The sequence below is a fragment of the Heloderma suspectum genome, chromosome 6 (assembly GCF_057233095.1).
Source record: "Heloderma suspectum isolate Gila_16-S chromosome 6, 16-S_ref, whole genome shotgun sequence".
Taxonomy (NCBI): Eukaryota; Metazoa; Chordata; class Lepidosauria; order Squamata; family Helodermatidae; genus Heloderma; species Heloderma suspectum.
Genome location: NC_139463.1, coordinates 126,537,750 through 126,561,382, shown reverse-complemented (window position 1 = coordinate 126,561,382; position 23,633 = coordinate 126,537,750). Strand labels below are relative to the sequence as shown.

At 54.5% G+C, this 23,633-nt stretch overlaps 1 protein-coding gene across 10 annotated transcripts in view; it reads left to right on the top strand.

The window, feature by feature from the left end:
* Positions 1-12,102: 12,102 nt before the first annotated feature.
* Positions 12,103-23,633, top strand: part of KDM6B (lysine demethylase 6B) — a 67,709-nt gene continuing 56,178 nt past the window's right edge. For 5 of the 10 annotated variants that reach the window (XR_014783994.1, XM_084806698.1, XM_084806692.1 and 2 more), the window contains exon 1: positions 19,133-23,630. The gene's annotated coding sequence lies outside the window, so the exon portion shown is untranslated. The other 5 variants (XM_084806688.1, XM_084806687.1, XM_084806690.1 and 2 more) reach the window with 5 other exon arrangements.

Here is a 23,633-nt window from a genome sequence, read left to right as displayed (position 1 = left end):
TGCAGACCTAGGTCATCCCTCCCCTACCAGGTGCCTTCCAGATACGTTGGACTGCAAAGCCCAGAATCCCCCAGCTAGCATAGTCCAACACACCTGGAAGGCACCCCGTAGGGGAAGGCTTAGTGGCTACGACTGAGGGCCTGGCTTCCTGGGTTCTAGGGCCCCTCATAGAATGGAGACTCCCACATCCCTCCCTGTGATCTAGTGGCTGGGGGCTTCTTTGCATTAGAGAGTGAGTTCTAGTTTCAGCAGGCTTTCATGATCTTTTCTTTCTCCCCCCCTCTCAACAATCTTGCAAGGTGGGCTCATGTCATTCCCATTTTACATGTGGGGAGGCCATTTTGCCCAAGGCCCCAGAGGGAGTTCAGGGCTAGGGGAAGGACTTGAACCCAGGACTCTTGGCTTCGTCCATTGCTGGGCCTCCTCTAGGGCCTCGGTTTCCCCTGTTTTAGTACGAAGGGTATGCGTGTGTCCTTTTTCTCAGTTCCCGAGTTGTTTGATTCCTGAGCAAAAAACCAATCAGTATTTTGCCTGGAGGAATCTTATTCTTACTTGCTACATGTGAAGAAAGGGTGGGAGGAACCCCTTCCAGCTCGGATTTCCCAGTTTACTGTTTTGAAATGTAAATGAGGAGGAGGGAGGAAATCCTCCAGTGTAGCTTTCTATTGGGCAGCTCCATAGCAGTGTGCAGCCATTTTGTCCAATCAGCATGGAGGGAGCTTTTCAGAGGGTGTGACTCTGAGGCAGGTTTCAGTCCCAGTTGTGGAAATGAATGGCTAACACTTAATTCTTGAAGGAGGGGTGCAAGCTTTTGAGTTTCACAGAGGTGTTCTTCAGATGGATGAAGCATTCTGTGAAACTTGGGAACTTACATCTGGGGAATTATTCATTCCCCACCCTGCCACCAGCTGTGAGGATTCTTATTTTTCTTAGCAAATGCTTATATTTCAGGGCCTTAGGAGCTCTCTGCCACTAAGAGTTCCACAAGTGGACCCTTTTCTGATGCCACCAGTTCTCTTAGAATACTTTAAAACCTCCTAGTAACTGGTATAAGAGGCTTAGGTGTGAGATGGGCACCAATACTAGAGACAACATGAACTATTAAATGAGTTAATTTATTAAAGGGATATTTTGTTCATCAGGGGATACCAATATTTACTTTGTGGTTTTCAAAAGAATGCTTGCAAACACTTTGGAGGACTCCAGAGACACTGTTGCTAACACAAGCCTCTTAGGGTTCAATCCCATGCATATTTAGACAGAAAAAAGTCCTACAACTCTCAGCATTCCCCAGCCAGCATAGCTGGGAGTTGTAGGACTTTTTTCTGTTTAAACATGCATAGGATCGCACCTTCAATTACTTCTTTTATCTCAGGCCAAATTCCCTAAATCTCCAACCTAGCCAAATTCACCCACGACCAGGTCCAGCTCTTGGATACGGTATTCCTGTGACGCCAGCTTAATACAGTCTAGCTTAAGAGACCATTTTGCTTGCGCTGCATTCCTTCATGTTTGGGGCTGACCCTCAAAGTGCAGTTTACTGAGCCCCTGGAGGAAGGGGCCATCTTTCCAAGCACCATGCTTGGGAGCAAAGTTGATTCGAAGAGGCTGCTGAGTCCCTTAAATAAATCTAGCATAGCCTGTGGCGTGGGTTGGCTCTAGAACCTGAGCAGGAATGAATAGCTCCTGAGCATTCTCAGAGTACCACTGAGCAATCATCACCAGCTCCAGGCAGGCAGAAGCCACACTACTGAGCATGCGACCCGGGAGCCTTCCCTCCTCTCCAAGGCTGGGCAGGCCATGAAACGGGATCTCTCCCTGGGCACAGTTCCTTTTTCTTACTCTTTTTCTTCCACTCGTAAGAAATGCAAACACGAAATAGAATCCGAATTGACAGCAGTCTCAAGATCTAAGGGCAGCCGTTGCAAAGAGTCTTCAGCCTCGAAGCCTGGCATTTTCTGGTTTGCATTTGCATCCAATGCCCACGAGAGGGCAAGCGAAGACTGTGGAACAAGGAGGGAGCCAGCCTGCTTGGAGGGACTCCTGTTCCCAGTCAGCACTGAGGGGCACGGAAGCCTTAATTGGAGCCACGAAACGTTAGTGCTAGAACCATCTCTTATCTTTTTAGGGCCAGGGTGGCAGCCTTGGAACCTGTAATAGTAATACCTGCCCACGAGCATGTGCAGACTGCATTTTTAGGCTGAGATCTGGAACCTGCTTTTCATGCCAGGGTTCAGACTTGAAGAAGAGCAACAGATGGGTGCCCTTGAACACATGCAAAGTGTTTTTCCTCTCACCAGTAAGTAAATACAATCAGTGCCCACAGATCTAACATCAGGGAAAAGACCCTCGAAGCTATCAGATTAAGCAGCATTTCCTGTTTTAGAAGTTTGAATAGTGTCATTTCTCCCCCACCCCCCACTAATTAGGTTCCGTGGCTTTTAATTGATTTTATCCTGCCAGATCACTGCACATGCATAGTGGGTAACTGGGGTGAGGAGTGGAGTGGAGCCTCAGGAAGGACAGAATGGGGGTGTGTTCCAGTTTGGTTTTTGCTCTGTTGCACAAGGCATTTTAAAAGGGCCTGCCTCTATTTTTCTGCCGTGACACGATGCCAGGTGTTTGGGCAACCCCTCCATCTCGATCCCTTGTTCTCAGGGGAGGGCTACCATAATTCAGCGGGTAATTACAGTTTTCAGCCAATGTAGTTGGGCCCCCAGCCCTTCCCTGCTGCAGCCCCATATGCTGTTATAAGCAGGTGTAAGGTGGAGGCATTGCATTTAATGAGCAGGTGTTGAGAACGTGTTTGCCAAATGCCCCAGTCTCAAATCTCATCTCTTAGGGACTAGGATCTTGCTAATGCATCTGTGAATTTTAGTCCCCTGTGCTATGGTTCCTGGCGAAGCAGATGCAGAAGCAAAAATCGAGCTGGGGTGAGAACAGGTGTCGTCTGTCTTTCCCACCCAAAAAGCTTTATGTTTGGTTGGGTGAAGGTCCCTCCCCCACCCCATTTTTCTTCCATTTAGCCCAGAAAAAACACACCCAGGCTCTGTTTTTGTGTGAGGGAAGTCCCTCCCCTCCTTTGCCTTGCAAATCAAGCTGGCAAAATGGTGGGTGGGGACAGTCATTCCTGGACTTGGACACAGAAATGTTGCTTTTTTGGCGGTGGTGGGGATGATAGGGTCATCTGTCAGCCAGACAGGAATTCATCAGGAACAGCTTTTCTTTAGGCTCGAGGGCGACTTGACCTGGTAACAATCTTCTTGGCATGCACCTGTTGGAGGCAGAAAATAATGCTCCCCTTGGTCTACCCTTCTGCTTCTCATATCATCCCCTGGTACCCTCCCTGCGATCCAGCCCAGTCTAGCCACAAGGTTAGCCTTCCCAATCCTGGTGCCCTCCAGATGTCATGGATTACAACTCCCACCATTCCCAGCCAGCATGCTACAATGTTGGGAATCCCTCTTCTCTCGCCTCCCGCCCTTTCAACCCGTGGGGAAGCTCCAGAGGCGTCTAGCATCCCCGCACCGAGGACAGAGTCCCCTGGGGAGGGGCGCTACACTTCTTTGGCGTGGGCCCCAAGCTGGCTTTGTCACTTGAGTGGCCAGCCACCTGTCTGTGGCGCGGCCCGCGTGCCACACCCGCTCAGGCAAGGTGTGGAACCCGATCCTCGCCAGGGAGGGGCAGGCGGTGCTCCCACCTGTTCGAGGCTTTGCTGGGGCGGGGACCCGGCTGGCCGGTGGGGATTCGAGCAGTGCGCTCTCCGCACTGACTAGCAGTGAGTCTCGGGTGCAGAAGGGTCCCGACTCAGGGGAGGCTGGTGACTCCAATGTCTGTGGGGTGGTGAATCTGCTCCGGTTTCAGTCAGAGACATTTATTTATTTATTTATTAAATGTATTAATCGCCCATGTGGCTGGTCACCCAGCCACTCTGGGCGATGTACAGCATATAATAAAACAGTTTAAAACAATAAAATTCTACAATAAAAACATTTTCTAAAATACCCTAACCCACCCCAAATGCTTGCCTGAACAATCACGTTTTTAATGTACGGCAGAAGCTCATTAAAGAGGGGGCATGACAGAGTTCCCTAGGAAGGGAGTTCCACAGAGTGGGGGCCACCACAGAGAAGGCCCTCTCCCTCGTCCCCACCAGTCTAGCTGTCCTGGCTGATGGGACAGAGAGAAGGCCATCCGAGGCTGATCTTGTTAAGCGGCCTGTCTGGTGCTGCTGGAGGCGCTCCTTAAGATAGGCTGGGCCGGAACCACATAGGGTTTTAAAGGTCAAAACCAACACCTTGAATTTGTCCTGGAAAACAACTGGTAACCAGTGCAACTCCTTCAGCACTGGAGAAATGTGATCTTGCTGGCAGCTGCCTTTAATCACGCGAGCCGCTGCGTTCTGTACCAGCTGCAGCTTCCGAACCGTCTTCAAGGGTAACCCCACGTAGAGCGCATTACAGTAGTCTAAATGAGAGGAGACCATGCAGAGGAGCCATGCAGAACTCTAAGGTTTTATTGGATGAATTTCAGTTATTGAGGCCTGAGGATGCGGACAAGGTGCTTGGCCAAGTCCGATCGACCACCTGTGTGCTTGACCCTTGCCCTTCATGGCTTATTACATCAAATGAGGAGGGGATGTCCAGCTGGGTCCAGGAGGTTGTAAACTCAAGGAGGTGGTAATCAGACCACTCCTGAAAAAGCCTAACCTGGACCTGGAGGATGTTAACAGTTATAGGCCGGTGGCCAACATCCCCTTCCTGGACAAGGTGCTTCAGTGGGTGGTTGCAGGATAGCTCCAGGCACTCTTGAGTGAAACGGTTTATCTAGATCCATTTCATTCAGGCTTCAGGCCTGGCTTTGGAACGGAAACTGCCTTGGTCGCCCTGTGGAATGACCTCTTCCGGGAGAGGGACAGGGGGAGTGCGACCCTGTCGATTCTCCTGGACCTCTTGGCGGCTTTCGATAACATCGACCATGGCATCCTTCTGGATAGGTTGTCTTGGTTGGGAGTTGGAGGCGCTGCACTGCAGTGGTTCTGCTCTTACTTGGATGGCCGATTCCAGAAGGTGGTGCTTGGGCCATTATTGCTCTGTGCCATGGCATTGTGCCATGGGGTTCCACAGGGCTCTGTTTTATCCCCCATGCTGTTTAACATCTACATGAAACCACTGGGGGAGGTTATCCGGAGGTGTGGGCTGAGGTGCCATCAATATGCGGATGACACCCAGCTCTACCTCTCTTTCCCATCAAACCCAGGTGAGGCAGTGGCTGTTCTGAATCAGTGCCTGGGCATGGCAATGGACTGGATGAGGGCCAATAAACTGAAACTCAGTCCAGACAAGACGGAGGTACTATTAGTGGGTGGTTCGTCTGCCTGGCTAGGTGATATTCAACCTGTTCTGGAGGGGGTTGCACTCCCCTAAAGGATCAGGTTCGTAGTTTGGGGGTGCTCTTGGACCCAGAACTGTCACTTGAGGCACAGGTGAACTCAGAGGCACGGAGCACTTTTTATCAGCTTAGGCTGGTATACCAACTTCACCCTTATCTGGACAGAGAGAGCCTAGCTACAGTTATCCATGCTGTGATAACTTCTTGTCTGAATTACTGCAATGCGTTATATGTGGGGCTGCCTTTGAAAACGGTCCGGAAACTTCAGCTGGACCAAAATAGGGCAGCAAGATTGTTAACGGGGACTGGCCAATGCGCTCATATTACGCCAGTACTTTTCTAGATGACGCCGGAAGATGAGCCCCTCAGGTCGGAAGGTGTCCAATATGCTACTGGGGAAGAGCAGAGGGTATTTCCAAGTAGCGCCAGAAAGAGTGAAGCGGCTGGGCCAAACCCGAAAGGACACTCAGCTGTGGATGTGTCTGGCGGTGAAAAGAAAATCCGATGCTGTAAAGAACAATATTGTTTAGGAGCCTGGAATGTCAGATGAACTTGAGCACGCTCCGGGAGAGAGCGCAGGACAGGAAGGCCTGGCGTGCTGTGGTCCATGGGGTCACGAAGAGTCGGACACGACTGAACGACTGAACAACAACTTTTCTAGCTGTGCTGGCTGCCAGTTCATTTCCGGGCCCAATTCAAAGTGCTGGTATTAACATTCAAAGCCCGTAACGGCTTGGGGCCAGGTTATCTGAAGGACCGCCTCCTCCCATATGTGCCTGCCTGGACCCTAAGATCATCTTCGGGGTCCTTCTCCATGAGCCCCTGCCAAAGGAAGTGAGGCAGGTGGCTACCAGGAAGAGGGCCTTTTCTGCTGTGGCAGCCCGGCTGTGGAATGAGCTCCCTAGTGAGGCTCGCCTGGCACCTACATTGTATTCTTTCCAGCACCAGGTGAAGACCTTTTTATCTTCCCAGGCATTTTAGCATTTTAGCGTTCTAGACTTCTAGCTTTGCTGCTTTAAATCTGTATTTTAAATCCCTGCATTGCTGCTAGGTTTTATTCTGGTTGTATTGTTAGACTGTGGTTTTAATGTTTTATATATTTTATATTGTTTTATTGTGTGCTCTTTGGTTTTAATTTTTGTGAACCGCCCAGAAACCTTCGGCTATTGGGCAATATAGAAATGGAATGAATGAATGAATGAATGAGCTCTCCAAGGTCTTCTGCACCCTGGAGAGTTCCTTGAGAGTTCTGACTGAAACCCCGAGCGGATGCACCACCCCATGGACATCGGAGCCACCAGCCTCCCCTGGGTCCCGTCCTTTTCTCCCTGATCCCCTTCCGCTGGGTGGGAGGAGAGAAATTTCTGGGCCTGCACAAGTGGAACCCCTAATTTGGACAAGGGGTCTTTTGGGGTTCTCTTTTGATTCCCTCCCACGCCACTTTTGCCCTCTTTGCTTCAGCTCAGGAGTCTGAGGTTTTTAAAGTCCTTATTGCCACCCATCTCTGAGGATTGTGAACATGGGTTAGATTTGCCATTTCACACATGGGTGTCCGTAGGGCCACGTAGCACATCCCTGAACTTCTTGGCTCAGAGCATGAGCTGCGAAATGGGAAGGCAAATCTTGCCGCAGGCCTGCGCGCACTGAACGGTTGGTGGTGGGCAGCCAGCCTCAGCTCTCCATTTGCGAAGTGGGGCGAGTCAGGCCAAACTGCCTTTCAGGACTGTTGCACGGATAATTGAGAGAATGAAACACTTTCTGGATACGTGAGGTGCGTAATGGGAATTGTGGAGTCTTTCACCGTGCACCATTGAGCCAAGCTCTTGCTCAGGCGCCCAGGGTGCTTCAGGTAACAGGTGGACTCTGCTCTCCGCCCCAGCCGATCCGGGTTTATGGGGCAGGGTTCGGTTTTAACCGTTCTGTACGATATCCATGCTTTCAGTTCAACCGTAATGAATTAAGCTGTGGTGTTCTGGCCTATGTAAGGCAGATGAATGTCTCCATCCTGCTTTTCAGAAATCTTTTTGAAAGTGTCAGGCCAGTTCATTCACATTCTGCCAACCTGATCATGTAAATGAGCATTGTGAGCAAATAAGGGACAGCAAATCGTTTCCTGAAAGCCCCCAAAATACAGTTAATAGGGGTTGTTTATCAACCAGCAAGATGGTTGAGCGGTCTCTGATGCTGTGTCACCGTCTCCCCTGGAAGCGCGAGTTTGAATCCCACTGCTGACACTGTTCTTTGGGAGCAAAGGACCGTAGCTTAATGGAAGAGCATCTGCTTTGCCTGCAGAAGGTTCCAGGTTCAATTCCTGCCTTCTGCAAGTGTGGCTAGGAAAGAGTGTTGTGTGAAGCCTCAGAGAGGCACTGCCCACATACACCAGACATCCCAACTCTGGGCCCCTCCAGATGAGCTGGATGTCAATGCCCATCACAGGTGCGTGGCTGGGGATGATGGAAGTCGCTGTCGGACACATCTGGAGGGTGCCAAGCTGGGAAAGACTGGTGTGGTTGATACTGAGATGGACCAGTGAATGTCACTTGGGATAAAGCATTTTCCAGTGTTCACATGTGTCCTCCCCACTGATCCGCCCTTTTTGCTCAAGAAAACTGGAACGAATACCGCGCATTCTGCCGTGCCACCTCCTGCCAGCGTGCCTTGGCATTTCCCCCTCAGGGGGCTCACAGACCTGAAGCCGGGGTGCCGCTCTAAGGGTGGCTGTTGCACAGGTGTGACAGAGCCGAGTGTTCGTTCTTGCTCTGCAACGTCAGGCGCACGTTCAGTGTGAACCCACTGTTAAGTGTGAGCGTGGGATGCCCGCGATGCAGCCCTCCTCTGCTTTTTGATGTGGGTGCCAGGAGACGTTGGCTCCCTACCTCTTCGCCCCATGGTTCACAGACGCAAACAGGAAGTCTTCGCCTCCCGCCCCCGGGGAGAGGGTGGATGGGTGGGTAGGAAGGAGTTGGCCCCATTTCACTCCCTTGGTGCTAGGGCTTTTTGGGGGACAAAATAAAAGGTCTAAGACAGAATGTACCTTCCACAAGGGAGAAGACCCACCCCTCTTTTCAACCCTAGTATTTTGGAGAGGGTAGTTGTGGTTTCTGAGTGGTAGGGAAAAGGCACTCTGTGCAAACTCTAGGACAGCCTCCCCCAACCTGGTGCCCTCTGGATGTGTTGGGACTAGAGCCCCCATCGCTCATCCAGCATGGTCAACAACCTTTGTGGCACCTTTGCAAGACTAACAGATGAAAGTGTTATCCTCAGCTTGACGCATGTCTGCTCACAAATACGTGTGTGTGTGGGGGGAGTTTAGCGCTTCACGCAGCGGACGGAAGCTGATGCCACAATAAATCTGTTCATCTTGAAGGTGTTGCAAGACCCTTTGCCTACTTCATCTTCTCCCAGCAGGCAAGGGGTTAATCGTTAAGCCCTGGGCACCTCTCCCTCACCTGGAAACTGGCCCAGGTGCTTCCCCTCCCCCTTTCTGTATCTCCATCTGTCCATTTCTCTGCTTCTTTCCCCCCCTGTGATGAAACCAGGAACTCACATCCCGTCCCAGTTCTGCACATTTCTTAGATGGAATAATTTCTGCAACAGGGAAATTTGTATTACTTTGAAATGTTTAGGTCCTTCTCCACCCAGCCTAAATTTTGGGAGTGCACAGGGAAAAGGCAGGGTGGGGTGAATTCTCTACCAGATTACTTACTACAAGGAGTGCCCCATATGGGTGCAGCTGCCCCACCGTCTTGGGTATCTTGCCTCTTGCTGTGTGGGGCTTGGGAGCGAGCCTCTATGGGCCGTCCAAATAAATGTTGCTGGCTGAAAGAAATGAAACCGTTTCTCGAAATGTATGTAGTGGATAAATAAAAGTTTAGCAGAACCATCCCAGCGTCTTGTAGCCATGGGTTCCACAGTTAGCATCAAGTTGTGCGAAGAAATACTTGTGTGGGTTGAACAGTGTCATGCAAAGCTTGTGGGGTGGAGTGTGAAGTGAGACAACGCAGGCGTCGTCTTAGATCTCCTTGCTGCATAAAGCCACTCAGCCACTTCAGGGAGAGACAGGCCTGGGAGTGGATACAGTGAAAGCTGGAATCCAGGATTCTGAGTGGTGGAGCCTTTTCTCAGTCTGCATGGTTTTCAGCTTCTCTGAGCCTGGCAGTTTGCTCCTCCAGCATGTGGCCATTCCCTCTGTAGTTCGCAAGAGCCTGCTTTAGGTTTGCACATCTTGCTATGGCGTGATAGTTTGGGAGACTAGAAATGGGGCTAGAGCGTTGCATGGAGCTGGTTGATGGCTTCAGCTTGTTCTTCCCGATGTGTTGGGGCTGCTGTGTGTGTGTGCGCGCGAGAGAGAGAGACAGAGAGAGAGATTGCTTCCTTTGCTGATCAAGGTTTAGCACCCTGCTGCCCTCAGCCATTTGCCATTGCATCTAGTTTTCCGTGTTTGTGGGGAGGGAGGTGCTGAGAACATGATTCACGCTGGGGCTCCACCTGAACCGATGTCCGGCCCTGGGACACAGGGGTGCTTCCACACAGAGGACTCCCAGCGCTATCAGTCAGAAACATTGTGCAGCTATTCCATCTTTTCCTCCTTAGCAGATTTTTTCTGGAAAGAAAAAAGACAGAAAAATGACAGGAGGAAGAGAGCAACATCTGGGTACATCCCCCCGCCCCGCTAATGTTGCACGAATGAGTCAGGGCGATTGCACAGTGGGAAGCACCCTCAGCCGTCTTGGACCATGTGCAGAGACAAAAGCCTCTGAGCGTGTGCAGAGTGCATCCCCGCCCCTGCAGTCCCGCGGCTCATAACTCTGGGATTGGCCTGGGGGCTTCCAGGGCAGGCTGAAGCCCCAGCGCCTATTCTTCCCAGAAGGCAAGCGGCACTCTGTCCGTGCTTCCTCCTGGTGCACTCTCCCAGTCAGTTGCAGGGGGATGGGCGGAGTGCGCGGGCGCATACGCACGCGCATGCACACGGCTGGGCCCAGAGACGGAGTGGGGGAGACACAAGGTGGCTCAGCTGGGGAGCTTGCCTTGTTGCTATGGGAACAGTGGCAGGAATGTTTGCCCTCATCCCCAGCCACCCTATTAACTTTTCAGGGATGCTGACATCACCGCCGTGGCGGCCAATGGGGGCTTGGCAGCGGCCTTGTTGCTCCGGGGATGGGAGGGGAGCGTAGAAACAGCTGCTAGGAGACGCACGTGCACGCACACACATCCACAGGGGCACGCCTGGGCACGCTCGCTCGCACATGGAACACGCCCGCACACCCTGCTCCGCATGGCCAGGCGGGCCCTGGGCCCTGCGCGGAGGCTATGCGCACGGCCACAAGCCGCCATGTGCAAAAAGCCCTCACATGGGAGGCATGTTGTGCTACATGGGGAACAGGCTTGCACCCCCCCCCCCAAGAAGGCCTCAGGGGCATGCCAGGAAAGGTGTGGGGGGCCCTCCCCTGCCCTCCCAGGCTTACGAATGACACCTTTTGGCTGGGCACACGCTCGAGCATGCATGTCAAGCGCGGCACCCTACATGTGGGGTGGCGGTGTTGCGCAGGGCATGAAACGCACCGCCATATGTGTTGCACAGAATGGGAGCCTGAAGGTTGCCCTATGCGCATACGGTGGGGTGGCCGCAGCATCTTCCCTGCTGAGCGGCCAGCCAAGGCCAGACTCAAAGGATGCAGCCCTTTCGCCCTGGGCTGAGTAACCCAGAGAACCAGCCCCTCCCCCCATGCGCGCATTGATTGGAGCGTTGACAGGCTGGGTGAGGGGAGACCCTGCTCCCCCCCTCAAGGCCAGTAGGAAAGAGCGATGTTAGAGGAAGGCTCCGTGGCATGGGTGGCCCCGCCGCGCCCTGCCCTGCCACACCCCTTTGCAGGGGGTTAGTCGTCGCCACTGTTGCCCGTCTCCCCGCAGAGGGGGCCCCTCTCTCATTGCAGGGGCCCGTCTGTTTTCTCAGCATCAAGGTGGTCTGCTGCCTCCCACCTCCCCAGCCCAATTCCCCTTGCGGGGAGGGCTCGACCTCCATTTCACTTGCAGTCCCTTGCTCTTGGCTTTCAGCTTCTTCTTTTCTTGGGGCGAGGCGGGGGGCGATCATTCAGTTCCCCAGAGTGAGGGGGCCCTTCTAGCTGTTTCCTTCTGAACTTCTTTAATCAGTCGGGTGGAAGAACAGCATCGAGCCAGGCCTGGGTTCGAGTGCTGTCCCTTCCTCAGGGCAAATGGGTCGGCCTCCGCTTCATGTCTTTAAAATGAGGACACCCTTTAATGGCTCTTGCGGAAGAAAGTATGAGCAAGCTGCTACTTCCTTTCAGGAGAGTTCGCTGTGCTGCCTAGCTACCCATCTGTCTCCGGCCAAGACAGCCCTTCTTATTTGGGCATGTTTTCCGAAGACCTCATGCCCCTACAGTTTTGCTCCCATTTTCATTATATTTTGGCACAACGTGCAGAAAATCTCTTCCCTCTTTTTTGTTCAGAGTGGGCTCTGAGCTTGCTGTTTGCCAGGGCTCACCCTGCGTCTGGCGAGAGGCTGCGTCTCTTTTGCATACCTCACTGCGGCAGGGTAGTGCCTTAGAGCAAGGGCGCTGCACAGAGGTCTCCTTCAGTGCCGCCCTGCCTGCTGCCCTGTGGGTTTCTGTTTGCTTGCTTGTTTTTTTTTAAGTTCAGGGGCTGCTGCTGTAAGAACAGCTGATAGTTAAGATTGCTGGGGGTTGGGGGGAGGACAGGATGCAGGTTTTGCCAGACCTTCTGAACTGTTTAACCCCCCCACAACTGCTCCAACAGTCAAGGTTTTGAGGCAGACTTCCTGCCATGCTGCCATTCATTCATTGCCCCGCCACAAGGCCACCCCAGCATGGGACGGGAGCTCTGACGATATATATTTATGGGGTGCCAATGAAAGCCAAATTATACTTTACTTCTTCCATGGCCATTTGTGGTTGGGGGTAGGGCTCCCTAGGGGTGAGGTGGGGCGGGGGCGGCTCTGCGGATCTTTAGTGCTTACGTTCTACAATGAGAGGAGCCGGTCGTCGCACGTAGCTTGGGAGTCACACGCTAGGTGGGACGGAAGGGGTGGGCCGCCAACTCGAGGCACCCAAGGGCTGCTGGTGATGGCTCAGCATAGCTCCAAAATGCACTCTCCACACGCTCTGAGGTGCCCTCTTCTTTGCTCACATATGTATTGATTTGATTTGTACCCCGCCTTTCCACCCAAAAGGCAGCTAACCCTGGTAGGAACTAATTATTAAAAAACAACAACAACATCAACAAATACATTAAAACACAGTTAAAAATACGTAGAACAACAACTGAGTGAAAACACTGCACCCAACCCAACAGACCAGCTTACATGTCACAGGCCTGCTTGAATGAAACCGTCTTTGCCTGCTAGTGGAAGGACAGCAGAGAGGGAGCCAACCTAGCCTCCCTTGGCAAGGGGTTTCGCAGCCTGGGAGCGGCCACCAAGAAGGCCCTTCTGGCATATAGCAGAGCTCAGTTAGGGTTCCAGCACCGTGTCTGGAGCTGGGGCCTTTATGAGCCCTGGATGAAAAAAGGGGCTCTTGGCCTGGGGTGGGAACTCCTCTTCTGGATCTGACCCTTGGCATTCTTCTTGGATAAGAAGTGGGCGGCGGGGGGGGGCGGACGCTCTCCCTCCCACATTAAAAGGAAGCCTTGGAAAGGAAATGGAGCAAACAAGAGCAGGGTAACGGAGGCTGAGAAAAGTTATAATTAAAACACCCACCCAAGCGGCTTTCAGAGTTTCTTCCTGTCCGCTGCAGTATGCCACTAGTGTTCCCATTTTACAGGTGGAGAAAACTGAGGCTGAAAGGACAGGCCTCCACTGAGTCTCCCAGTGAGCTTGCAGGATGTCTTCAGCTCTGAATCCAAACCTTCCCCAGCCTCCCAGATCTACCACTCTGTGTTGCACAAGAGGCCTGGAATGGTGCACTCTGCAACTTAAGGGAGTCTGAATTCGCTTGTAAAAGTAAGAGCTGAGAGTGGGTTTTCTGGTTTGATGGTGAGTAAGTGGCAAACCCTAAAAGAAACTACAGAAACTGTCCTATAGAAACGAACTACAGCAAAGGATTCTGGGTGTTATGTCAACTATCATAACATGTTCTATAAGCAAAGACGGGCAGGGACTTTGGACGCCATACCAGTCAACAAAGGCTTTTTTTCCTCTGCAGACGAGGGGTGCTCCAGGGTCTATTTCACATCAGGCCTGTTACCTGCTCTCCATCAAGACCCCCAACTGGAGGCAGCCCCCTCCCCCCACTTCCTGGATTACAGTAAGTGCATTTCTTTTTCTAAATTGAGCTCTACGGCCTGCCCTATTCCAAAGGCTCAGGGTGGGTGACAGTATTTTATTTGCTCCTTCGCAATGCCTTTTTACTCCCATTTTACAGAGCTGGAAAACTGAGCCTGAGAGAGGAAAGCTTGTAACAGTCCTGGCTGTGTCACATCTCCGAACATAAACCATGCATTTTGAAGCAGTTGGGGGCGGGGGCAGGGAAGCCAGGGGGTGGAACTGGCAGTCTGGAAAACCCGGACTCCTGGGTTCAAGCCCATTCTGCTCCTTCAAGCGTTCCCATTGGCTGTCTGGGTGGCCCCTTACCACCATTGGCTGCCCAAACAGATCAGCCATGACAGACGTGATGGCTTCCAGGGGGTCGTGGGGAGCGAAGGGGGGGCTGTCATCCGACAGTAGCACAGCTGTGGCTGGTGAGGTGGAGCTAGCAATGCTCACGTGATGGATTCGTACACACTTCCATGCTCATAGCTGTGCATGGGTTGCGAGCATGGGGGAAGGGGGCTTCCTCCATCTCTGCTCTGCTAGACATTCTGTCCTCAGGCCAGGAAGAGAACCTAAACGTTGAGGCTTCTGGCATCTCCCCCCCTCCACACTTCCTGTGGAAGACAAGAAGAACTGCCTGTTGGCTTTCGGAAGATGGCAGACTAAGTTCGGGGGCTTTGCAGGAAAAGGGAAGGGGTCACGATCCCTGTACTCCCTTTCTGGGCTCTGGTAGGTGCTGGAGAGGCAGCGCTTGCAGCCCCGGGACCTCTGGAAAAGATGGCAGGGGTGGCCATGAGTCACCAGGGGGGGCGTCGCGAGGGCTCAGCCCCTCTGCCACCCAGCTCCTCTCTCCTTTCTCCCCCCCCCATCCCCACCTTGCGTCGTCTTTGCAAGTGGCTTATATAACGTCTGCTGTTAACTTGTCCTGGGTTGAACTCTCAGCTCTCTCAAATCGGCAGAGAAGATGCAGGAAGGGAGGGGGTGTCATGGCAGCATTGTGGATCATGCTGAGAACAAGAGAGAGAGAGAGAGACACCCCTTGGAAGCTGCGAATGTGGGTCTGTGGGTTAGAATTTCAGTGCTCCACTGGATAATTTTGAAACAACACCAGTGGACCATTTGCAGGTTGCAAAATCCAGTTCCTAGAGGGGGAAGATGAGAAAGATGCAACCTTCTGCCCCCCACAACTTGACCTCTGACAATGCTGCTCCCCCGCCAACCCCGGCCCCTGGAGTTCACCCTTAGACCTGCATTCCATATTCCAGCTGTCTTCAGATGTGGTGGACTACAAATCCCACCATCCCCAGCCAGCCTGGCCACTGGCAGATCTAGGTGGGGTGATGGGGATTGCACTCCAACACACCCGCAGGGCACCAGGTTGCGGCCAGCTGTCCTGTGCACAGATGTGTCAAAAGAGCTGGCGGCGGTCGCTGAGTGCAAGAGAAAAAGAAAAGGAAAAATTGCAAGCAGAAAAAGTCACTGACCCAAATCAAGCACTTTCTTCCCAGCCACCCCCCGCCAGAAATGCAGCCCGCGGCTATTTGATTTCGCAGGGGGGCTTTGAGTTGGAGCCTGCATTTTGCCAGGGCCATGCCACGGGGGGTTGCTGAGAAATCTGTGGGGTAGTGGTCTGTTGGAGGGGTGGAGGAAAGAAAAGAAAAAGAGCGGCTGGGGTGTTCATTTCACCCAGAATGCCCCCCTGCATCTGTTTCTCTCCCTTGTGCCGCGTGGTCAGAGGTGGGGTGAAAGGTTGCTGGAGATTACGTGGCCTCCACACGTGCCCTGCGGCAGTTGCTGGGTAACGCAAGAGCCCCCTCCTCTGCTCGCCATTCAAGCTGAAGCTATAAATATTCCCCGAGTTCCCTCGGGATCTGTCTTGCTTACTGCGGGGGGGGGGGGGGGGCTCAGATCTCCATCCGGCTTTGCTTGGGGGAGGCAGACCTGCTTCTTGCACATGGGCAGACACTCAAGGCACGCACACACACACTTGCTAGTGCCCTGACTCACTAACTCCGACTACCGTCTCAGGAAGAGTCCCCACTGATGCCTGTTCTCACTATCCCACTCAGTGAGACTCTCTCAGTGAGTCCCACTAGCCCTCCCTCCCTCCCCCCTTGACCAGCCTCTGATGATGGCACCCAGGCGTCCTGGCCCCCAGCTCTGCTTTTGGAAAACCCTCCCCTCCCCCTTGTTCCTGGGTTGGTGGCAGGGCTGGGCTGGGGGTGTCAGGATGCTTGATCCCTACTGGGGGTGGGTGGTGAAGGGCACTTCCGGGTCCCCAGCAGCGGGGGAAGAGAGCTGGACCAAAACACACCTGTGCTCATGCACACAGCGCCTGGCACACTGGCTTGCCCCCGCGTCCGTTGATAAGGACACTGAGCCAGAGTGCGCGTGGAATTTTTCCTTCCTGTCCCCTCTGTACATCTGACTTCTGGCAGGGCCCCCTGGAGCAGGGCTGCTCCAAAACATTCTGCTGCCTGAGGCAGGACAGCAGTGCCCCCCCAACCCGCCCAGTCGAAAGGCATAGTGCCCTAAGTCAGGCAAGTTATTTCAGCGCATGAGGTAGAAAATCCCCATCTTCCCACCCCTTGTGGTAAAAATAAATAAATGTAATAATAACAAACTAAACAACTAAAGGTTTCTTCCCGTTTCATGACACCCAAAATCTGCCTAATGGTAGGGCCGGCCTTGGGCCTCCTTTAACACAAGGCCTCCCAACTCACAGGCATTATGCTGCTCCTGGACATACTGAGGTACACGTGCTCAATCTCTCTCTCTCTCTCTCTCTCTCTCTCTCTCTCTCACACACACACACACACACACACTTCTAAAGGAGTTGAGATGGGGACATGCGCCACTGCTGTTCATGATGTATACAGCACTTTTAATTTGCAAGTTGCTTTTTGATCTTTATTGTAGGCTACTATACCATCAAAGGGGCACCACAGTTGCACCTTTTTTTACACCTGAGGCGCTGCACAATGGGCAGGAGGCAAAATGCCTGTGGCAATGTCTGGGTGCAGAACTTGAACCCGGGCCTCCTGGATTCGGAGCGTCTCTCTCACATTTACTTGCCGCCTTCTTGCCCCAGCCTTCATTTCTGCAGCCCTGGTGCTCCCTTGCCAGCACCGATTCCGAGCGGGGAGCCATCTGTCTCTCATCTGTGTTTTGAGCACAGGCGAAACCCACTTTGTGGGACGTTTGGTGGGATGGGGATTGGGTTGCACTCACTTCCACCCTGGGGCTTGCTAGGTCCCAGCATAGGGGGAAATTCCCCCTGTGCTGGGTGTAGACAGAAGACAAGCAGGGCGGGCAAAGGAAGCTCAGCATATATGATGACAGGAACGCTGTCCTTGCAGGGGTGTGTGCTCGCAATGGTTGTGATGTGTTCAGAATCCTCTTGCCTGCAGCTGCTTTGGGGGCAGCATATAGAGGCACGAGGAATGGCCACTGGGTGTCGGCCCCCCGGATCCCACAAACAGAGTGGGTTCTTCTGCGTAATCGCCTCGGAGGAATTCTAAGGACGGGTCACGATGTTTTCTTTGTCTTAAGCCTGCTGCTAGCAAAATAGCAACTGGGACGCTGGGTTTCCAAGCGTCCTTCGCTGCTTTGCCAGGATTCCGACGAGCTGGAGAGGAGGAAACGGCCTTTTCTGTGCATAGGGAGGCGCTGTCCCCATCCAGCAGGCGTGCCCACCTGCGCCATCTCCATGTTCTCCAGCTGGAATGTCTTCTGCAGACAGCAGAACACACTTAGCCTCCGTCGTTTGCATCCACCCGACTGCTGGCCTGGCCCGGCCTGGCTGGAGAACCCTGGAACTGCCTTTTCCCTGTTTGGGTGGGTGGGAGACAGTTTGGTCAAGGATGCTGACACACCTGGAACAGGCTGAGAAAAGGGCCACAAGGGGGATCGCCCTTCTAGAAGACAGGGTAGATAGATCTGAATATAGTCTTTTAGCATGATGATGATGATCATCATCACACCAGGAATGACAATGACAACAGCAGACAGCTGTCCGCTATTTCAGAAGGATGTTGGGAAAGGAGATGGAGCCTCGGTCCAGCCTCTCGTAAGTTGTGAAGCGGCGGAGCTGAAGACAGAGAGGCAGATTCAGGATGGACATTGCAAAGAACTTGTAGCTGTGAGCGCCGGCCGTGAAAGAAGCTGTCTAAGCAGCACTGTGGGATCCGTTTCTCTGAACGCTTTCAAGGGAAGAGCGGCTTAAGTCCGGGGGATCCCAGTTTAGGGCATGGAGGCTGCACCCGACAGCCCGAAAGCGTACGCATGAGCCATCAGGGTTCTGCAGCCCAGCATCAGGGTCTGTAACAATAGTGTTCGTCCTCCTCGCCCCGCCCCTGGAAATGCCTCTCGTCGCTAAAGGATTGCCAGGAGCCCCTGGTTGTCCTGGTCCAGGTGGCGGGATTTGAGGCTGCTTTTGGCCACCGGTTCGCCATCCGTCCACCTCCCACGCACGCGGCTCAAGAAGGGCTCCAACGCATCAGGGCATCTTTCCATCTGTCCTCATGTGCACCCGCCCGTCCGCCGGTTCCTCGGTGCCCCCAGCGCATGCATTTCCACACATGCACGTTCTTTGTCCGCCCGTGCCCAGCCATGCCATCCGCAGCCCTTTCTGTCTGTCTGCGCCCTCAGCCTCCATGCCTCCAGCCGCCCGTCCTCCACAAAGCGCCTCTTCCTGCACCGCGCCTCCCTCTCCCCCTGCTAGCAACCCACCCGCTGGCTCCCTCTGAGCCCCTCTCGGCTGTCTAGCCGCTTGCGCCGTCCGTCGCTGTGCGCACACCTGCCTGCCTGCCTCTGCCCCCCACCCTCTCTTTCACAGGAAACGTGCTTGCTCCGAAGAAGGAGTCCCCTGAAGCGTCTCCTCCGACAGCAGCCAAGCCCGCTGCCTTTCCCATATCCGTCCCTTCTCGCTTCCTTCCTGCCTGCCTTCCTTCCTGCCTGCCTTCCCTGCCTGTGCGCGAGCCATTCCTGCTTCTCCGCCAGTGGGCTCTCCCGCGCATGAGAGCATGTGAGTGAGCTGGGAACATGGAAGTGAGGCTGCCGGAAAGGGAGGGGGAGGGGAGGAGGAGGAGGTATGTCTGGGCTTGGGAAAGGGGGGGCTGAGAGGGGGTTGGGCACGGAACACATTTCTTTGTTTGAGTAGAGACTTGGGGGGGGGAGCGAGCCAAGCCAGCCAGCCAGCCAGCGAGTGTGGAAGGGAGTTAGTAGCGAGAGCTCACAGCGCCGAACCCTGTGGATTTATCCTAGTTGGCACCAAAGTCCGCTCCCAAAGAAGCAAGATTGGCCATTTTTTTTCCTGCCCTTTTGAATTTTTTCCTGTTTTTCCCCGTGGGGGGTTGGAAAATTTACAGTCCCCCCCCCAGCCAGGCGAGGGGAGATCCCGAGGAACGGAGCCCTCCGTCCCCCCCCACCTTAGCAGTCCCCTTTCGGCAGGTAACGTTGGCTCAGCACCCCCATTCCTCCCCGTCGCCGTCTGTCTGATTCCTTCCCCCTTTTTTCTCGCCTTCTTCTAGCAGTTTTGGGGGATCTTGCCCTAGTCGGATTGACTTGACGTGACTGTGTGTGTGTGTGTGTGTGTGTGTGTGTGCGCGTGTGCGCGCGTGTGTGTGTGCGCTGGAGGGGAGCCCTGTGCCTGTGTGCTAGGTCTCTCTGGCTGCTTTTGCTGGCTTTGTTATCTGCTGGGAAGAGAAGCAGCAGGACGGGGTGGGGGGAACCTGGCTGGGCATAGGCCTGGGCTCGCTCGCTCGCTGCTGCCCCGGCTGGGCTGTCTCGCTGGGCTCACCTCGCATGCCACCGACAAAAAAAAGAGAGGGACCTTTAAAGGAGCAGACCGCGGACCAGCTGGCCTGGGCTGGGGGACGGACGGACGGGCTTCCAGGAGGATGGGCGGACATTCCTCCAGCAAGGGCGGTGGGAGCCGTCAGACCCTCCACCGCCTCGCCTGCTCCTGAGGGCTCGCGAGGGAGGCTCGCCCGTGGCCAGAGGGGCACGCTGGCTGGAGTTGGTCGGCCTCAGCCTGTTCCGGCGGCGGGTGCAAACTCCGGGACCAGCTCCCTCTGGAGCCGGCCGGGCCCAGCCCCACGTCCTCGAGACCGGCACGGAACTGGGTTCTGCCACAGCCGGCTGGAGCATGTCGCCAGCCCAGGCATAAGTCCTGGGCAGGCTCGTGGAAATGACCGGGGGCACTCCTGCCCCAGCAGCCTGCTGGCCTGGCAGGAGGCACCAGCCCAGGGTCTGCTGCCGCGCAGGGCCTGAATGCAGCCGCAGCACAGCCCAGCACCTCCTGTTCGTGCCAGGGGGCCCAGGTTGGGTGCCGTCTGGCCGAACGCCCTTGGCCCCCACCGCCGCCTTGTTCCTGTCACCTGTGCGGTGCCTCGGCCGCCCCGCACACGTTCCTGGTGGCTGGCGTGGGAGTGGAGCAGGGGGCCAAGCCACGCCCTGGAGGTCAGGACCCCAAATCCTGGTGCCGCCGTCTCTCGTTCCAGTTGGTGCAAAGGGGGGAGAAGCCCCCGGCCCGTTGTCCAGCACCCCCCTTGGCCTGTTCCTGAGGACCCTTGCAGAGGTGGACCACGGCACAGGTGGAGGCCGGGGGGCCGGTCCTGCTGTAGCTTGGCAAGGACCCGAAGGGGAGCCGGATGTCCAGCAAGTAGCGCTTCGGACCTGGCTCTGGGGTCAGCCTGTGCCACCAAGGAGAGCTCTTCGCTCAGCTGGTGGGAACTGGGATTTGGCCTACCACACAGGACACGTTTGCACAAACTCTGGCCCAGCAGCATCGGCTGCACCCAAATCCTGTTCCTCTAACTAAGCAGGATCTGACCCCAGAGGATTCTAGCTGCAAAAAGAGCATGGCTGTTTTAGAAGGAACTTTGGGGCGGAGAAGCTGCAGAGGGCAGATACCTGACAGGGGATGAGGCTGGGGAGCGGGGTTGCATGATGGGGGGGGGGATTTTCCTTGCTTTTAGAGTGCGGGGGCCATATGTGTATATACCAGGGAGACAAGGGGTTGACCGAGACAAGTGTGTGCTGAACAGCGACGAAAGTAGGAATGGAGTTTTGGGGGGGATTGGAGCAAAGATGAAAGTTTTGTTTTTGTGTGTGTTTTGGGGGGGGGCAGCATGTGTAGATTAATTGGGAAAGTGTCTATTTGAGAACGTGACTATTTTGTGTCACCAGCAGAATGTGGACTTAATAGCAGATCTGGGAAGGGGGCAGTACGAAGTTGACCGAAGAATGGGCCGTTGGATGAGTTTCTCTTGAAGCTGGGGGTGGGAGGGCAAGGGGCTTGGTGAGGCAGGGGGTGACCTAGTTGAGTGTGTGAGGCAGGGGTCAGTTTGCAATATGGACTTAGATGATGGATGGGGGGGTAAGCAAGGTGAGGGGGCTTTTCCTCTCCTGCTCTGGTTGCTTGCCCTGCCCCTAAAGTAGTTTTTGGAGGAGGGGGCAGCTTCCAGGGTGAGAGCTAAGACTTTTGAAACAAAATTCATACAAACCCAGAACACGTAGGGACCTTTTAGGCAGGGGAGGGGGCTGAGAGGGAGAGAAAAAGATGAACTGAGGATTTAAGGAAAGCAATGGAAATCCGGTTTGCTTAGGGCTGAATCTTGGAACCTGTTTTTAGTGTCAGGAGCCAACCCCTAAAGAAGACAAAGCAATAATAAAGCCGGGAGAGCCTCCGAGAGCATGCAGAGTGCCTTTTGCACACCGCTGAGTAACCACACCTGGGCCTTCCCTGTCAGAGGGATAAAAAGGGGCAGAGAGCCAGCCACTTTTCGCCACCCAGAAACAGAGTGAGCGTGGGCTGAAACCTCCCCGTCAGGTGTGTTCCAGCTCCTGTGTGCCTGGCCCTTTAAGGGTGCCCAGGTGAGGCAAGGTGTGCTGTGATGAGGAGGGTGGCACCTGGCGGCTGACAAAAACGGGTCAGGCCGGCCGACCAGCCCTCTGTGAGAGCACACACAAAAAGAGCGCGGTGGAAAGGCGCGGGTGAGACCCACAGCGATTTGTTCAGATATATATTTTCCAAGCGTGCGCTTAGTGGCGTCCCTTCCCTGCCAGTGCTGATGGGTGCAGGGCGCCCACCTGTGTGTGCCAAGTAAGGGCAGCTCAGGTGTGTTGCTGTGACAAGCAAAGGCAGAGCAGCAGAGCTGGGCAGCTGCCCTTGCGCAGAGCATCAGGCACAGTAGCAGCTCCTAGGCATGTGCTTGTCATGGTTTAGGGCAGCCTGCTCCAACCGGGGGCTGTCCAGATGGGTTGGACCCCCCCCGATTCCCACTGGCTGGGAGTGATGGGAGGTGTAGTCCAAGCCTTCTGGAGGGCACCTGGCTGGGGCAGGCTGGTTTAGTGGGGGAGGACGGATTGGCTGGCGTAGGCACCCTACTGCTCCCGAGGTGGGGTGCAAATGTATGCTCCCCAGAACTTGCGTTTTGCTCTCTTGCTGTCGCTGCCGAAATGGGAGCGGGGGGAAGGGGGTGGAGTGTTGACAGCGGTGGGGCTCGGGTCTGTGTGTGGGTCATGTGGGGTCATAAATGATGCTGTCTGGGTCTGAATGGGGATCCTCCCCCCCCGCCGCTTTCATGAAACCCGTGTCACATGGTTTCCTAGTGGGTTGGCGCAGAGACGCTGGGGCTGCTGGGAGCCCGGACGCCTGGGTTCTGTCTATACCCAGTTCTAGCTGGGGTTGCAGATTGTCGTAGGTTATACTGGGGCGGGTGCGTCTGCTCTGACGCAGGGGAGGCTGGGGGGCAGAGAGGGGAGATTACAGGAGGAAGAGACCGGAGCCAGGATGCCTGGGTTCTTTGGGGTTTCAACTGAAGGAGGTGCCTGGGAAGCACAGGTCCTTGAAGGCCGGGCCCTTCCCAGTTCCTGGTCTGTTTTCTCCCAGGACTGCAAACCTGGGAAGAGAGAGAAGAGCTGGGGGTGAAAGTTTTCCAGGCTTTGAAAGGGTGTTTGTGGCCCATGGATGTATATTTTTTAATGCTGGGTCCTGGCGCACAACTGTGTCTGTTCAGAGGGAGACCCTGGACCCAGCTGCCCCTCTGTGCCTCGGGGGCCCAGTCCCTCCCCTGGGAAAAGCCCCACCCCAGTCCCTCCCCTGGGAAAAGATTATTTGATACCAAATCCCTTTAAAGGGGCAAGAGAGTAGGAGTAGCTGCCCCTAAACCCGAAAGATGAAAAATCCCCCCCAACATCTCCATTGAGCCCCCAAAACCTTTTTATAGATTGTCATTGAACAGAAAACTTCAAACACTTCCAAAAAAATAAAATAAACCCCTCTAACTTCACTCAGCCCCAGAGACTAGAACTTCCCTCACAATGTCCTGAGAGCCCCATAGAACAGATTTCAACCCCCCACCCCCCTCACATATTTTTGTTGGTTTGCTGGTTGCAACGGGCTGCACATACATTTCTCACCGCCTGCCTATGGATCCTCGCCCCATGTTTTCTTCTTCAGGCAGGCAGGACGTTGGCTCAGCTCTCTCCCACTGCTCTCGAGCCCTGAAAGCCCCAGTTCCTTCACTCATACAGGGGGCTGTGTCTGCATGTTCGGGCACATTTATTTATTTATTTATATTTATATTTATTTATTTCATTTCTATACCGCCCAATAGCCGAAGCTCTCTCACATGCGTATCTGCATCTGCGGCGATATTTGCGGTTGCTCCACATCGCTTTGCTTTTCTCCCTCAGAAAAGCCCTTCCGTGTAGGAAAGCGGGTGGAAGCGGCAGGTGGTCGGCTGCGACGGTGGCACCATGAGCAGACCAGGCACGGTTCCGTGATGCAGGACGAGTGACGTGGCTTTCGTTCTCCCTCCCCCGTAGAAAGGTGCAACATGTGTCACAGCGCTGGGATGAATCTCTGCCCGCCACCCCTCAAGGAGGGCTTGAAATAAGACCTAGTGCCCCCCCGCCCCAGCCATGCTGTGAACCTGGACTGAGACAGGTG